The following is a 16,149-nucleotide window of genomic DNA, read 5'->3' on the forward strand; positions in this document are numbered from 1 at the left end:
GAAATACTCTACCCAGGAACCACTAACCCTAGGCCCACCCTTGCTGTTAAGGATAGTCTTGCAAGAATTGTTGAATGACTTGTCTTTCCGGTGCAGAACAAAGGCCCAAATACCTATGATTCCAAAAAGCTTACAGGCCTGTAATTGCTATAGTACATTTCTGGCTCCCAAATCGGGACACCTTTGTTGCAGAGAATAGTGATATGCGGACAGTGGCATGGTTCGAGGAAGGTCCAAGCATTTACATCTTTGCAACATAATAAAGCAGAACACTTGGATATGACATTATGGAGTCATGTTGGAAGATTTAATTGAGCACCCCAAATAGATATAACAGATTGGTTGGCCTGACAGGGGAGATGCTTTGATCTTTCGAGCTGACCAATGATCCCCACTGACAGCAATATCAGAATGTCAGATGAGTCATGTTTTCATAAGCACCACAATAAAAACATTTAATAGTTATTGTATAGGATCATTGTGAATATGGTTACTTACAGGACAATTCCTAATTTGGAGACTTTGTGATTGCAACACTTCCGATTTCTCATTTTGTGTATAAGGGTATAATTTATGTTTAATTGACATCACACACAGGCTGATTTGAGACTTGTTTCGAGTCACACGGGTAGTAAAGACATGCAGTGGTAGTGACTCATGTCCAAAGATGCACAGCCATCCACAGATCCTGACCGGTATGGTCCCTAGCCAAACATCGCTAAAAATTGCTGAGTGCTGAGCAGCTTTTTCTTAAACTTAATATGAATGCAGTTTAATTTCTCATTTTTATCACACACTATTGGCCATACCTGGAGACTCTCTTACCTGGAGTCTTATTTCCAGAGACTCCGGATACAAACCTCCTAAAATTATGTTGTTTTGATGTGTTGGGAAGGAGCAGGACTTTACCAAGACTTCTTAACACACTGTAACTTGTTGACAGCAATTTTTTGTTTGGTTTTTAATGTTCAGTTTTTTTCTAAGACAAAATCTACAAATCACAATATATGGCATAATATGAAGCAGTGTAGAACACAATCGTTAAGAGCATAACCAAGTGTATACAGGCACAAAGTGTACAGTCAATAATAAGATGTACATCTGTAAGTGGCGTAGAATAGCACAAACATGCAGGCATGGATGCAAGACAGAAGTACATAGAAGCAGCAATAACCATGACAACAAGTAAAATGTGAAATAGTTACAGGGGGACAGAGATCGTGGAGTCACCATAGGAATGACAACTGCGATGGCGGGAAGGTGAAAAGTGTTGCAATTGCAAGGGGAAAGCGTTACAACGAAATTCAGGAGTTGAAGAGGCCAAGAGAGGGGATGGATATTAGTCCTCCTCAATAATGGAATTGTCTTTTAGCAAGCCACGGATGTACCTCCAGTAGTCTTGGACAGTGAACTGTTCCCTCTGGATCAGGTGGGTCACTGTGGACCACAAAACATGTTGTATTCCAGATGTACGGGATAAATATGTCCATCTTATGCACACAAATGAGGTGCTCAGCAAAGTTGGTATATCAGCATAACTGGGAATTTTATGGCTACCCGGAGGCCCCCTTGCGGAATGCAGGCAGGAAGTTCCGCTGTCGTCAATTGTAACCTTAATCTTATTTATTAATTATGTTTTAATAAATAGCTATTTGGTACAGTAATATGCTTATATACACAATACTCAAGGAATGTATTCAGAGGGTCAGAGCTGGTGTTAGAGCCAGACGTACCCAGCAGGAATCTAGGGAGCCTGTATCAGAGGGACGTTTAGTCTATGGTTGCCACCAGGGCAAGCCTGGAATCAGAAGACAGGTTCCACTGAAAGTATTAACATACACAGCATATCACGCTGCTTATGGAGTATACCAAAAACAGCATCACTGTCAACTAAAGACTATGATCATCATCTGCGAAATTATAATTAAAATGCTAGCCCTCTCTTGTAGACAGAGGTAATTACCGTATTTGCTCAATTATAAGACGACACTGATTATAAGACGACCCTCCCAAAATTTGAATATTAATTTAAGAAAAAAAAGGAAGCCTGAATATAAGACTACCCTATAAGAAAAAAGTTTTACTACTGATATTTTTTTCATATTTCATAAAAACTATGATTGAGAAAAAAACTGTGTTGTGAGACACTCACATACCCTGAGTGCTGTGAGTTCCCAAAAAAATAAAATTAAAAAATGAACAGCTATTATTTAATAAAATTTGAAACAGAATTTGGTGGCAGATAAAAATTATTTGGCCCATCTAGTCTGCCCATGTTTCCTGATGTAGAAACTCAGACCTTAATCAGTCATTGTTCTTAGATTTAGGAAAGCTTATCCTTACCTCATGTATGTTTAAATTTAAAGTAAAAAAAAAGTAAATGGTTGATTTTCTACAACAAAATATCCCATGTCACCTCTTTCCCAACTTTCCATTCCCTACTTGTGTTACCACATTATTTCAATGACCCAGCTGATGCCCCATGAATGTTGAGGTCTAGCTCAGTGCTTCTAGCAAGTCAGTGATGTTCTTCCTGAAGATCTTTTCTTTAAAGGATTTATGTGAGCTACATAATGTAATTCTGCTGAAAATTTGGAATTCGTTTATCCTCCATCTTCAAATCATACACCTCTTATGTGCTAAAACTCCCTTTATCCTGACCTCTAGATAATAGCCATTTCTGAGAGAGAAATGGTTTAGAGACGGCTATCTTATTTTCGCTTCCCCATCTATCTCCCAAGATGTACATCGTCTTCCATTTGTTAGATTTGCCCAATTTCCAAGGGGTAAATCGTCCTGTTAAGTGAACGAGCTCCGCAGTGCACTGGTGCTTGATGGACTGGTTCTAATGGACATATTGACGTTATGTAAATTAGTTCCTGGTAAGCTCAGCCTCTATAGCATGCTATACCCAGAACACAACCTTCAGAGATATAAGGTTTGACCTAGGGCAAGGTCAAGCTTCTATAGAAGACTTCTACCCTACAGCATGGGTCTGCTAATGCCACCTGTTATCAATCGGTGCTTTCATTTTCTTTGACCTCACAAGAAACAGATCTCTGCTTATTATAAACCCCTCAACCTAGCAATGCCACCAGTAACACCCCTAAAACCAGAACTACAGTGTTGTAAGCAAACAAAAAAATGACCCCTTATTGTAAAACTGACCACAGATTCTAATTATATGTATGCCATTTTTTTATGTAGTTAAGCAGCCCCACAGAATTAATATAGGTGGCCTGCGCCAGGAACTTCACATTCTAATCCTGCTGAGACAATATTTTTTGTTTCTCGTGTAGACTCATAGACAACATGTGAAGGCAGGTTCAGGTTATTGTCTTCATTTCTTTTCATAAGGGTAAGGATGAGCAAACAGCCTAATATGCAAAGTATCCCATTGAAGCTTGGATGTCTGCTGACTTTATCCTATGTACAGTCAACACATTTGTCTCGATTGCTGACATCACTAGCAGGGCTTTCCTTAATTATACATTTGAGGTACTGTGTAAATTTTATCCAGCAGTTCTGATATCAGTATTAGCCATCTTGTTTATGCCTATGGGTCCAAAGCAAACTCTTTACATCTGCTGCAAACTCATAATCCTAGATGGTGGGGCAGATCTTGAGAATGTCAGTCCCAGGGTTTATCAATTCCCACTATCCTTCTACATGCATCCAACACAATGTGACACTATATAAAGATTTAAAAGATCAGAGGTAAGATTCCATAAATGCTTTGCTCCCAATCACTCAAGGTAAAACATATTCATTTAATACATATAACCTAATGCATATGACGCAATTGTCATTTTCGTTATGGACGCCTCAAAATCAGGTCACCACATTACATCAATGGCCTTTTAAATGCAAGCACAGGGTTTCCATCACTTCGATCGCCCCTGTAATGCTTTGGTGAGACCCTATAGCAGTAGCATAGCCTCTGACCATCAGGCCAGCGTGCAGCACCGATGCTATGTCTCACCTTGGATGAGATCAGCAAGGAATTAGTTAACATTCTGAACAAAAGCACCCGATCCCAATACAAATGCCGACATTCTATGAGCATATATCACGCACACAAAAAGATAGACTCTGATCCCCATCCATACAGCTGTTACATGTAACGTACATCAAGCTACGGATTGGATACAATAAGCAGAGCTTACCTTGTTTTCTTAACGAGAGAGATGGGCATTGAAGAACACAATTGTCCGCATACCACTCTTTATAGCATCTGCCTCGATGTCCCCTTTCGCTCGGTGCTGCACACCCTTTAAATCTGTTCAGCGAATGACATTTGCTAACTAGCGCCCCTTGTGGCGACAAATGCGCGGTGCAGCATACATCTAGTGCTGCATGGAAAAGCTGCATGCATTTGTTTCCCATAAGACAAAGCGACCGTCACTGATGCAAATGCCGTGGGGCAGCCAATAAAAGCCTGACGCAAGCTGTTTACAAGTGCCTTATTCACCTATGTGATAACAACAACATGTGCTTTTCTGGAATTAGACATGTTATTGCAATAACATCACAGATGTTAAAAGTGTAAAAGAACAGTTCTGGTTTTAACCAAATCCCATTGTTTTTCTTTTCATATGCTATATCCTGCAATACATTCTTGCATCAGTATCCAGTCAGTATCCTTTTCTAAACCTGAAATAATGTTGGCATATGGAAGCAGAGTTTATCATTGTGTTTGTCTCCAGTACGACACTAAATTCTTAGAACTCATGGATCCACTATGTGCAATGGCCCCCGCAGACTCATCTGCGTCCTTACGTGCTGCACTGCGCTACAATGCGATAACACTGACGAAGCACAGTCTAACCAGTGTGTAATTAAATTCCATTATAAAGAGCAGTTCTTAAAAGTCTAGATTTGTAAGGTGCAGCCGCCAACCTGGACAATGCATGTATGTGACCAGATGTCCTTTGTTTCCTGATGACAGTCCCCGGATTGAGGACACTGCTCCCAGACAAATTATTTCCCCTGATCAAAAGATTCTAAGAAGTATTTTTTTCATCTCATGGAAAAAATGTGATAAATAACATACATATTATACAACCACTTCGTAACCACATACCAAATTCACTGCATATTTGAAGAAAATATGCTTATAACATATTTATTTTTTTACCATTTGCCAATTAAAAGAAAAAAATGCCCCTGGGTGTAATTTTTTAAATCTGGTCACCTTAACGTATGATGGATAATACACATGTATGTGGGTGCACGTCTGTGAGTGCCTGTGTGTGGTTTGATCTGTCTATATATGTAGTATCAGAGACAGTATGCCTACATATATTTATGCGAAGCCAACAGAATATGGCTGTAGCTGCATTGGCGGCCTTATAAGAAATAAAACTTTTAGAGGACAATTTATCTAGTTCTTGAGAGGAGAAAATAAGAAATTTGAAAAAACAACCATTACATTTTCTTCTCACTTATTTTTATGCTGCATATAAATTATTGTCAATATGTGCTGTATATAGATAGATAGATAGATAGATATCATATACATTATTGTCAACATAAGATATTCTTAGATAGTCACTGTAAGGATAATGATGTGCTACCTAACAGACAAACACATTAATATTTGATTTAGCACCACAATGAGGGACGTTCCAACAAATTTCCTAGGCAATTATGATAATGGACAGTTTTGCTGCTGTTGTTGTGAAGCATACACTAAATATCAATATATATGAAAGACTGCTCTGGCAACATAAGGGTTAATTGCAGCAGCTGCGAGAGGTGCTTTTTTCATTATGGGGCATCTCCCTGAGATGACAGAGCCTTTGTATGTGGATTGTAATTAGTGCACGTGGCTTTTTTTGTGTTTAATCCTAACGGGAATAAAAGGAGCAGATGTTCCTAATGGCCATCAATCCGGTTTGTTAGGAACATTCCCTAGTCTGTTTCTATATGCTTCCAAATAAAATCACACATATAATAGTTATAATATTCATATATTTATACAACGCAAACATACTACGCAGCGCTGTAATAAGGTTGACTTTAACTACCAGATTGACCAATTTAATATTTTTTTCTTCTGTCCATTGTTATATGCATAAGAACCATTTTTATAATTTTAAATGCTGTACATATTGTGTAAGGCAAATCCGTATATAGTGTATTATGTAGCATAGCACATAAAGAATTAAGGGCATAGATCTGACACTTAACAACAGATTCTGTTTAAAACAACGAGTTGGGAAAATATGCACTTATTTGGTTAAATTAATGTGATGACCTCATTGATTATTGTATTAATGTATGTTCTCATACTAGGTAAACTAACAGCCTGTCTGCTTATCTCCTCATGATTACTTAAATTATTAAATTCCTTCATAATACCTCCCAAAACAGAAAATGACAATATTATAGACATGCACAAAATGACATGAAATGTATAAGAAGATTTAGGACAATTTGGGGTTTCAAAGCTACTTATACCTAGAATTTGTTGGTACTTATTTCACGATTCATCTTACTATTCAATTTATATAGAGAAGATAAATATAAATATATAATTTCTTAATGTACTTATTAATTTATAAAAAATATATTTGAGTGAATCACTATATGTAAATTGAATAAAACACGTGGTGACTGAGGGTTACAAGGTCTATCAAATGGACCAGTTATAAAGCAGGTTGCTATACATGGAACTGCGAGTAAAACCCACAAATAATGTCATGGTAGTGGGCCATTATTAAATTCCAGCAAGACATGGTAGGGGGTGGCTGCTGTTACATGCATCCCATTAAGTATGAATGCAATTAAGTATGACTGCTTTGCATGAAGTAATGAGGAGGGACTTTATACTTTTACAAGGCATGACTTTAACATGAAAATGTACCAATGGGTGCTATGGGTTCTCTCAGGGAAGTCTCTGAAATATATAGAGCGCCTTATGGAGCTGATTAAGCATAAAGGGGCAAAATGTAAATAAAGGGGGCTTGTTTAATGTGCTCGGACAGCTCACAAGGGGCCGATTTTGGGCTGGAAGTGTTTAAAAGGGCCAGCTAGATAGTGGCTTCTTAATTTGAAGTTATTATTCACTCAGCAAATTATCTCACCCACCCTACCCGGATTTATGTTAACACTTGAGGTCAGGTGTTAGCCTTGACCTCCTGCCTTTGAGAGATGGAGCTTGGGGGGTCAGATGAGCCCATATGGGGTGGGGGCAATCTAGATCTGTGGTTGATTGGATCAAGCACTTTGGACAAAATTCCCACAGTTGTGGAATTTTGGTGGGCAGTGCTGACCCATCAGTTGGGGTTTGGTTATGGCCGATGGTATTTGCCAAGATACTACTAAAGAGAAAGTCCAAGGCAGGACCACATTCTTCAATTAGGTTCTTGTTACTCTTCAAATGTTGTGGTTAAATTAACAGGATTAAAACCGTAAAGGATAAGGCCATCTTTAAGGAATCATCTGCTTTCACCTGGGCAAGTGTTTTGGTGACTGTCTGCCTACAGGCTGAGATTGTGAGTTTATATACCTGTCTAATGAGACCACTCATTAGTTTCTTTGACTTGTAAGACATTCATTGACTGCCTTTATTTTAGATTGATTGTGCTGCTGAGTGTTTTTTAAATAAATGGGATCCAGTCAGTATGACATGAACTGCCTCCTCCTTTCTTGAAATAGTCCTGTCTGATCAAAGATCTGACCTACAGCCTACACTACTTAGGGCTTGACTTCTAAAACTGAACTGGGCCAAGCGTTTAGCCCATACTTAACTTGCGCCCACTAGCCATGTCATAGTTTGCTTAGAAATGCAGTCCATGTTTGTCTAGCAAAAAGATGGAAAGGATCTCTATTCCTTGCCACTTTGCACATGGGGTAATTATAGGTCTGTGAAGATTCAAATGTTGCATTGAATATGACTATTCAGTAAGCAGATGTTTCATTTGAATTTGTTGTGCTGATCAAAAATGTTTCTAAAGGGGCGGCCATCTGCTACAGGAATATGATCCATGTTGTTATTAAACGTCAACGCAGTGCGGCAGGGACATGTGACTATACCTCCTGTGATTGGGCAATTATTTCTGCACGCTGACAATGTGATCTGGCTGTAGTTTGTTACCATGGTATCTAGCAGCAACACTAAGTTGTTGGTTGCACGAGAAGATCCCTGCTTACGGAGAATGCCTTGGATGACACCCTGATACCTTCTCAAGGTTTTGGGCGAATTCTCTTCTTGACTCAGCTTACAGACAACCATAGCACATAGATACTCTGCGACTGTAGCTAGATGCTGATGCACATAATTCACTGATAGCGGAATGTAGATGTATGTATTTATTTATATAACACAAGCAGGTTTCCTTTACAGATTTACATAAATATTTTATAATAAAAATTGACTTTAACTCAGTGCTTGACAGAGATTTTAAAAAATGCAGTCAAAAAGTGTAGTCCCTTTTTATTTACTGGTAATTTAAATAATAGGATAAGTAAACAGAGAGGAAAACATGTTCTCTTAACACTTATAATTTCTGTGCTCCACAAATGTAATTAATGGCTCTGGAGCACTGTGATACCAACCCATTGCATATGGACCTGCATCAGGTATTGTAGTAATTGATTTGCAAAAAATAAAAATTCTGGTTCCAGTTTGGTTTCCTTAGAGCTTTGTCCCGGAGTGCACAGAACCCCCACTGTCTCATATAACATAAACAAAAAACAAAAGGTTACTAGGGTCCTCAGCATAGGTTTTGTAAAAACCTTTGCCCAATAAAATGATTATGTTACGTGTCCCATTGTTTCTTCAGATATAAACTATATCAGTGGTGGGAAACCTTTTTTTCTGCCAAGGACCAGTTGGACATTTACTGTATAACATAATTTGCGGGTCATACAAGATTATTAATTTAATGAGTCCCACATTGTATATTTATCCCACAGACAGCCCACCCTTTAGTATTGCTTTGTGTGATCCAATTCCTATGCATTTAATCTGGGTGCTAGGCAGGTTTTATGTGTGCAATCCAGGTGTCAGGGCTGGCCTTTGGGTTTGTGACCTGTGATCTATGTCTGCAATGTAGGGTTGCATGCATTATTTATTTGATCTATACCTTCAATGCTGAGTTTGCTTGGGATTGTTCTATTGAGCTATACCTGCAAGGCTGGGTTTGTGTGATATTCAGTTGCACTATACTTTATTTACGATTTTGGCAAAATCCCCAGAAATACCAAATACGTTCTTCGTTTATTGACAATACAAGTCATAATAACATCCAGGTACAATGTGATTATACAGCAAATGGATACAAGCAACCAGGTATACAGGTGTAGTTACAGTGGCGTTTCCACGTATTATTTAACAACACCCGCAAATACAGGGGTTGTATGTCTTATTCAGTTGATCTACTGTATACCTGCAATGCTGTGTTTCCATGTTTTTTTTTTTATTTGATCTATACCTGAACTACATGAAGGTGGAAAGGAGAGGTGTGGTACAGTGAAGAAGGGGACAATGGGGGGGACAATGAGGGTTATGACGGGCGAAGGGAACCACGGGGCTGGCCCACACAGGGTGCGTCATCACCTAAAGCCGTCCCTGATCTTGCGGGTCTGTTTCAGGTCACTTAGCGGGCGCACACCATTTATTTGCTATAAGATCTGTATATTATGCGTGCTCCTCCCCTGGTCCGCAAATGTAGAGTGAGGATGTCTCATGCAGGGTGCACATTAGGGTCAGATGGAGGGAAGACTCTGACGGTCTTCTCATAATCTGCAGAGTCTGTGTGGCAAGTACTTTTATTTTGTTATGGGGTTTTTTTGGTGTTGGAGTGGAGGGCGAGATTGTACACCAGGGAGTATGGGACGGGGAGGTCCAAGAAAATGCTTGCACATGGGCCTGGATAGACTATATGTACTACCCCTCCTCGAAATATTTCGTTACCCAGTCAAACAAAATAAATTACGTTAGTTTCAAAGTAAGCAATTCCTCCACTTTTGATACAGTTTCTTCCTGATAAAAAAAGTTTCCAGGTGGGTCTCTCCAGACACTTCTGAAAACTCTGCAAGTTGAATGCAAGTACTGCATTCAACCATAAAGTCAATGGAGCCCAGCTTTCTAATCACAATGCGAGTTAAATATCAAAAATAATAATTAAAATAAATAAAAATGTGGTAACATTTAAAAATAATGCGGTGATGTCAGCATCCAGTTCCAAAAACTTTACAAAAAAGTAAAAAAAAAATATAAAAAATTATCTTTTTTTTTTTTTTTTTTTTTTATAGCAAGTGCCAAAATTATCATGGTATCAAAACAATCCTGGCATGGAAAGAGTTAAAATACCACCACTTCAAATACCCATGAGATGTCTAGTTTAAAAATTTGTATTGTTTGATGGGGTAAATTGAATTGGGCACAGATGGACCAGATGCCAAAATGAGAAGAAAAATATGTGCACTCCCCAAATGTGTCTTGTTAGCCCCTAAAAATAGTAATTTTACTTACCGTAAATTCTTTTTTCCTTAGTGTAGTGTCAGTACCACGGGGTGTCGCTCTTCCTGGGACAAGGACCTAGAACCGAAGAGGTTAAGATACCTCCTAACCCCTCCTACTCCTCCCTATAAGAGCCCCGGCAACCCTCATACCTTCAGAAAGTACCAAGAAACACAAGATAGCTTGCAAAAAAATAATTTTAATACAAAAATGCACAGGGAGGGATATATGTACTGACACTACACTAAGGAAAAAAGAATTTACGGTAAGTAAAATTACTATTTTTCCCGTCGTGTAGTGTCAGTACCACGGGGATATAGCAAGATGACCCCTCCTGGGTGGGGAAAAAACGGTCACGAGGTAACTGCCTGAAGCACCTTACGCCCGAAGTCAGCATCAGAGGAGGAGAAGATGTCTAGCCGGTAATGCTTGATAAACGTGTGAAAGGAAGACCAAGTAGCTGCTTTGCATATTTCTTCTGGAGATGCCGAAGACCTTTCAGCCCAGGATGTAGCCATAGCTCTGGTGGAGTGAGCAGTAATGCGGGATGAAAGAACCTGACCACTGAGAGAGTAGGCTAAGCGAATAGTATCGGAAAGCCATCGAGATATCGTGTGCTTGGAGGCCGCATTGCCTGTGGATCTACCAAAATAATTAACAAACAATTGATCCATGGAGCGGAAAAAAGCAGTGCGGTCTATATAAATTCGTAGAGCTCTGTGGACGTCTAAAGTGTGCCAGAGTGATTCTTCCGGAGTTGAAGGAGACGGGAAGAAAGAGGGCAAAATTAATGGCTGATTGACATTAGCTTCAGAAATAACCTTGGGCAAAAAAGAAGGTTTAACATACAGGACGACTTTATCTTGGTGGAAAATAGTAAATTCTGGAGCTGAGGAAAGAGCTTGAAGTTCACTGACCCTCCTCGCTGAGGTAATGGCCACCAAAAAAGCCGTCTTGAGGGATAAAAATTTTAGAGATACCTCTTCCAAAGGTTCGAATGGTTCAGAGCAGAGTGCTTGGAGGACCAATGACAAATCCCAGGAGGGAAAATGCGAACGTCTGGGAGGCCGTTGAATGATGGCAGCCTTAAAAAAACGTCTGACGAGAACTTGGGACGCCAACTCCGACAGGAGAAAATGACTCAGGGCTGAAACCTGTCCCTTAAGCGTCGAGACTGTGAGACCCGCTGAAAAACCTTCCTGCAAAAAAATCCAGAACAGAACTTGTGGGGGGAGAAGAGAAATCCAAACCTTTGGAGACACACCAGTGGAGAAATTTATTCCAGACTCGAAGATAAATAGTGGACGTAGATCTTCGTACTGAACCCAAGAGGATTTCTGACATAGAATTGGAAACGCCTCTGCTCTGGAGGATCATCCTTGCAGCAGCCAGGCCGTCAATCTGAACTGCAGAAGAACATCCTTGGACAGGTTCTTGTTTTCCAGAAGATGGGAGGAAACTGGCAGCTCCCATACTGAAATCGCCATACTGAGCAGCTCCGAAAACCAACTTCGATTCGGCCAATAAGGGAGAATAGCTAAAACCCTGGCTCTGTCTACCCGAATCTTTAGGAGGATCCGAGGAATCATGGCTACTGGAGGAAACACATAAGCCATCTTGAAAGACCAAACCACTGACATTCCGTCTAGCAGGGGGGGATTGTCCTGCCTGTAAAGGGAGGCGAAAACTGGCAATTTCCTGTTTTGTCTGGTCGCCATAAGGTCTATATCTGGTAGGCCGAATCTTTGAACTAGGAGAGAAAAAAATGCTCTTGTCCAGGGACCAGTTTGCTTGGGAGCAACGAGATCTGCTGAGATCGTCTGCCAGACAGTTGTCTACTCCTTTGATATGTGTCGCTGCTAAATCCTCCAGGTTTCTTTGGGCCCAGCGCATGAGATGGTCTGAAAGGTCCTGTAGCCTTGGAATCCGGGTGCAACCCTGTCTGTTTATATATGAGACTGTGGTGGCATTGTCGGACTGGATTCTACAGCTTTCCCCCGTAATCTTGGACCGAAGGTCTTGAGTGCCAGGAACACAGCTTTCAGTTCCCGAAAGTTTGATGATTGGGCTTGATCGATTAAGGACCAACTGCCCTGACTGCAGAGGTCGAGTAGATGAGCTCCCCAGCCTACCTTGGAGGCATCCGTGGTGAGGGTGATCCAATGACGTGGTAGAAAAGATCGCCCTTGGGTGAGGCGCTCCTTTGCTTTCCACCAATTCAGCCGGAGTAAAACCTCCCTGGATACCGTGAAGGTAACATCTAGATCCTCCGGTCTCCTGGACCACTGTTGTAGGATGTCCCATTGCAGGGGTCTCAACTGCGCTTTGGACCAGCTTACTGCCGGAATACACGCTGTAAGACTGCCCAGGATACTCATAGCCAACCTGAAGGAAAGGGTTGGATTTTGTTGCAGAAAGGAAACCTGATTCTTTATCTTCTTGATCTTGGAGCGTGGGAGATAAAGTCTCGAAGAGACGGAATCCACTATGAGCCCCAGAAACTGGATCTTCGTAGTTGGAATCAGGTTGGACTTTTTGTAATTTATGATCCAGCCGTGTTCCCCCAAGCATCGGGTCGTAAAGCTGAGATGTGCCCGGAGCTCCTGAGAAGAACTTGCTTTTAGCAGCCAATCGTCTAGATAAGGGACGACTGTGATCCCCTCTTTCCGTAAAGCCGCTGCAATAGGAGTTAAAAGCTTTGTGAAGATCCGAGGAGCTGACGACAGGCCAAAAGGGAGAGCAGTAAACTGGAAATGACGAACTCTTGTCCCGACTCTTATGGCAAACCTGAGATATTTCCTGGAGGCTATGGCGATAGGCACATGGAGATAGGCATCTTTTAGGTCTAACGTAACCATAAGGTCCCCTTGTCTCAACAGGCGGGTAACCGTGAGAATGGATTCCATTCTGAAGTGACGGTAAGGAATATATGCATTGACTTTCTTTAAATCCAGAATTGGACGGAAGGACCCATCCGGCTTTGAGACCAGGAAGAGACGGGAATAAACTCCCTGAAACTCCTGATACTTTGGAACAGGCTCTATGACACCCTTTTTTAGAAGGGTAAGGCTTTCGGCCAACAGTGCTGAGTTCTTCACCTGAGAGGGGTAACACGAAATCAGGAACAGAGGACGAGGAAAACTGGAAAACTTTATCCTGTACCCGTCCGCAATGATCCTGAGGACCCAGGAATTGTTTGTGGTTTGCCTCCATTTTGGTAGGAACCATTGCAGACGACCTCCAACACCGTCAGAACTTCCTACCCTCTGGTTTCTTAGGGTGTTCCTGAAACTTTCTCTCGTGTTGTTTACGAAAGGCTTGAGTCTTGAAAACTGGTTGAAAAGGCCTGGAAGGTCTATACTGGTATCGCTTGTTCCATCTGCTTTTCCTATCCTGAGGAAGTGCCTTTTTAGTATCAGACATGTGTCTGATCAGTTCCTCCAAGGAAGAACCGAATAGCTTGGTTCTTTCAAAGGGCAGATCGCATAGAGTAGATTTGGAGGCAGTATCTGCTGCCCAGGAACGTAGCCATAATGCCCTTCTGGCAACGGAAGACAAACCCATGTTACGGGCTGAAAGCTTAAGGCCCTCTTCTGCAGCTTCCAGCAGGAAGCTATTAGCCAGTGTCAGGTTTTTAAATAGTTTAGACAAACCTTCATCCATAGATTCTGAAAGACTGCCCTCTAAGGACTGCAACCAGACACCCTGCGCTTTAGCCACAGATGCGCTAGACAACGCCACTTTACACTGGAATCCAGATGATTGGTAAATACGTCTGCAAGACGTTTCTGCCCTCTTATCCATAGGATCCTTAAGACCAGCCACTTCACTAATGGGAATGTTCGTACGTTTGGAAAGCTGGGCTATCTGGACGTCTACTTTAGGGATATCTTCCCATTTTTCATCGCCCTGAAGGTAAAAAAGCTGCTTAGAGTGCTTTGATATAAAGGCTCTTTTGCCTGGATTATTCCACTCTCTATACATGAGATTCTGCATGTGAGATAACATGGGCAACCCTTTGGGGTGCGCTGACAGGTCTGAATCCTGAAAAAGCCGTGAGACTTCCTTAACAAATTTACGCAGCTCCTGTGGAGGAAAATTGGTCTCATCCTCTGACTCCCCACTAGATGAAGCTGAATAGGATGAACTAGAAACCTCCCCAGAGGATAAATCAGAATGAGGGGATAATACCCTCTTACGTTTGTGGGATTTAAGTTTAACGGGTTCCACAGGTGTAGCTGCTGCTGCTTTAAACGTTTCAAACGTTTGCGCCAGGTTGTCCTGGAACCAACCTAAAAAAGACTGCATGTCTTTTTGTTTTTCTTTTGCCAAACTCTCAGCAGAGCAGGCATTGCAAAATTTCTTCTTACAACCATCCGGCAACGGAGTGGCACATTCAGTGCACGATAAATGTTTGGTTTTAACCACAGCCTTTTTTGGAGCAGGAGTAAAAGATTTCTCTTTATCCGGCCTATCTGGTAGAAAATATACAGGGCAGAGGATTTGACAGGGTAAGATTAACCAAATCCTACCTTACAACTCCTCAATCCGTGTGGGGGGGGCTGGTGACACGGAAATCCCAGTGTTGACAAGCTCCTCTGCTGTCAGACTGGGCAGCACAGCTATATATATGCGAAAACCAGTTAGTTTTCGCGCCCTGAACAAGAGAAACTGAATCACGCATGCTCAATAGCGTGTCAGTACTCTTGGTGGAACGCAGCGCCCTCTGGCGTGCGTTCCACCGCTGTGCGCATGCTCCAACCTGCCGGCATAAGAGCGCGGCGTCTAAACGGCTCCGTAACGTCCGCCAATGCGGACGTTACTCCTCGCTCTGCTCACCACCCGGGGAGCAATCAGAGGGAACCCCCGGACACAACCCGTGTGCCCCACCAACGAAAAAAACAAAAAAACAAGGTCCGTCCCTGACAAGGGACAAGGAAAGAACTGAAGGTATGAGGGTTGCCGGGGCTCTTATAGGGAGGAGTAGGAGGGGTTAGGAGGTATCTTAACCTCTTCGGTTCTAGGTCCTTGTCCCAGGAAGAGCGACACCCCGTGGTACTGACACTACACGACGGGAAAAAACCTATGCATGTGTGGTATCACTGTACTCAGGGGATGTTGCTGAGCTGAATACATATTGGGGTGTTTGTCAGTGACATGTACCAAGGGCTGAAAATTCATGCAATGATGTGTGTGGAAAAAAAAAAATCAAAGAATTACTACCAAAAACCTTGATAAAGGCTGGTGGTAGAATTGGTGTGTGGAAAGGGTTAAAATATCACCATTTGAAATACACTGGGACATCTAGTTTTCAAAAATATATGGATTGATCAGAGGAAATTAATTGGCCAGGTTCAAAGATATACCAAATAGGACATGGGAGGCAGGATTACCACATGGTAAAATTCGAAATTGAAAAAATGTGCACTTCTTAAATATAGTCTTTTAGCCCCAAACAACCCGAGAAACCCATGCATGGGTGCTATCACTTGTTGGAGTTGCTGACCACATATTGGGGTGTTGTTTGGCAGGGACGTCTAGTTTTTAAAAAAATATATGGTTTGATCAGAGGAAATTGAAGTTGGCGGCTTCAAAAATGTCTTAATTAGGGCATGGGGACAGGATTACCAGATTTTTAAAAAAGTGGTTTTGAACTAGCTATGTGTCAGGACTCGGGT

This window comes from Sceloporus occidentalis, unplaced genomic scaffold, assembly GCF_023333645.1.
Source record: "Sceloporus occidentalis isolate IW3139 unplaced genomic scaffold, rSceOcc1.0.p SCAF_82, whole genome shotgun sequence".
NCBI lineage: Eukaryota > Metazoa > Chordata > Lepidosauria > Squamata > Phrynosomatidae > Sceloporus > Sceloporus occidentalis.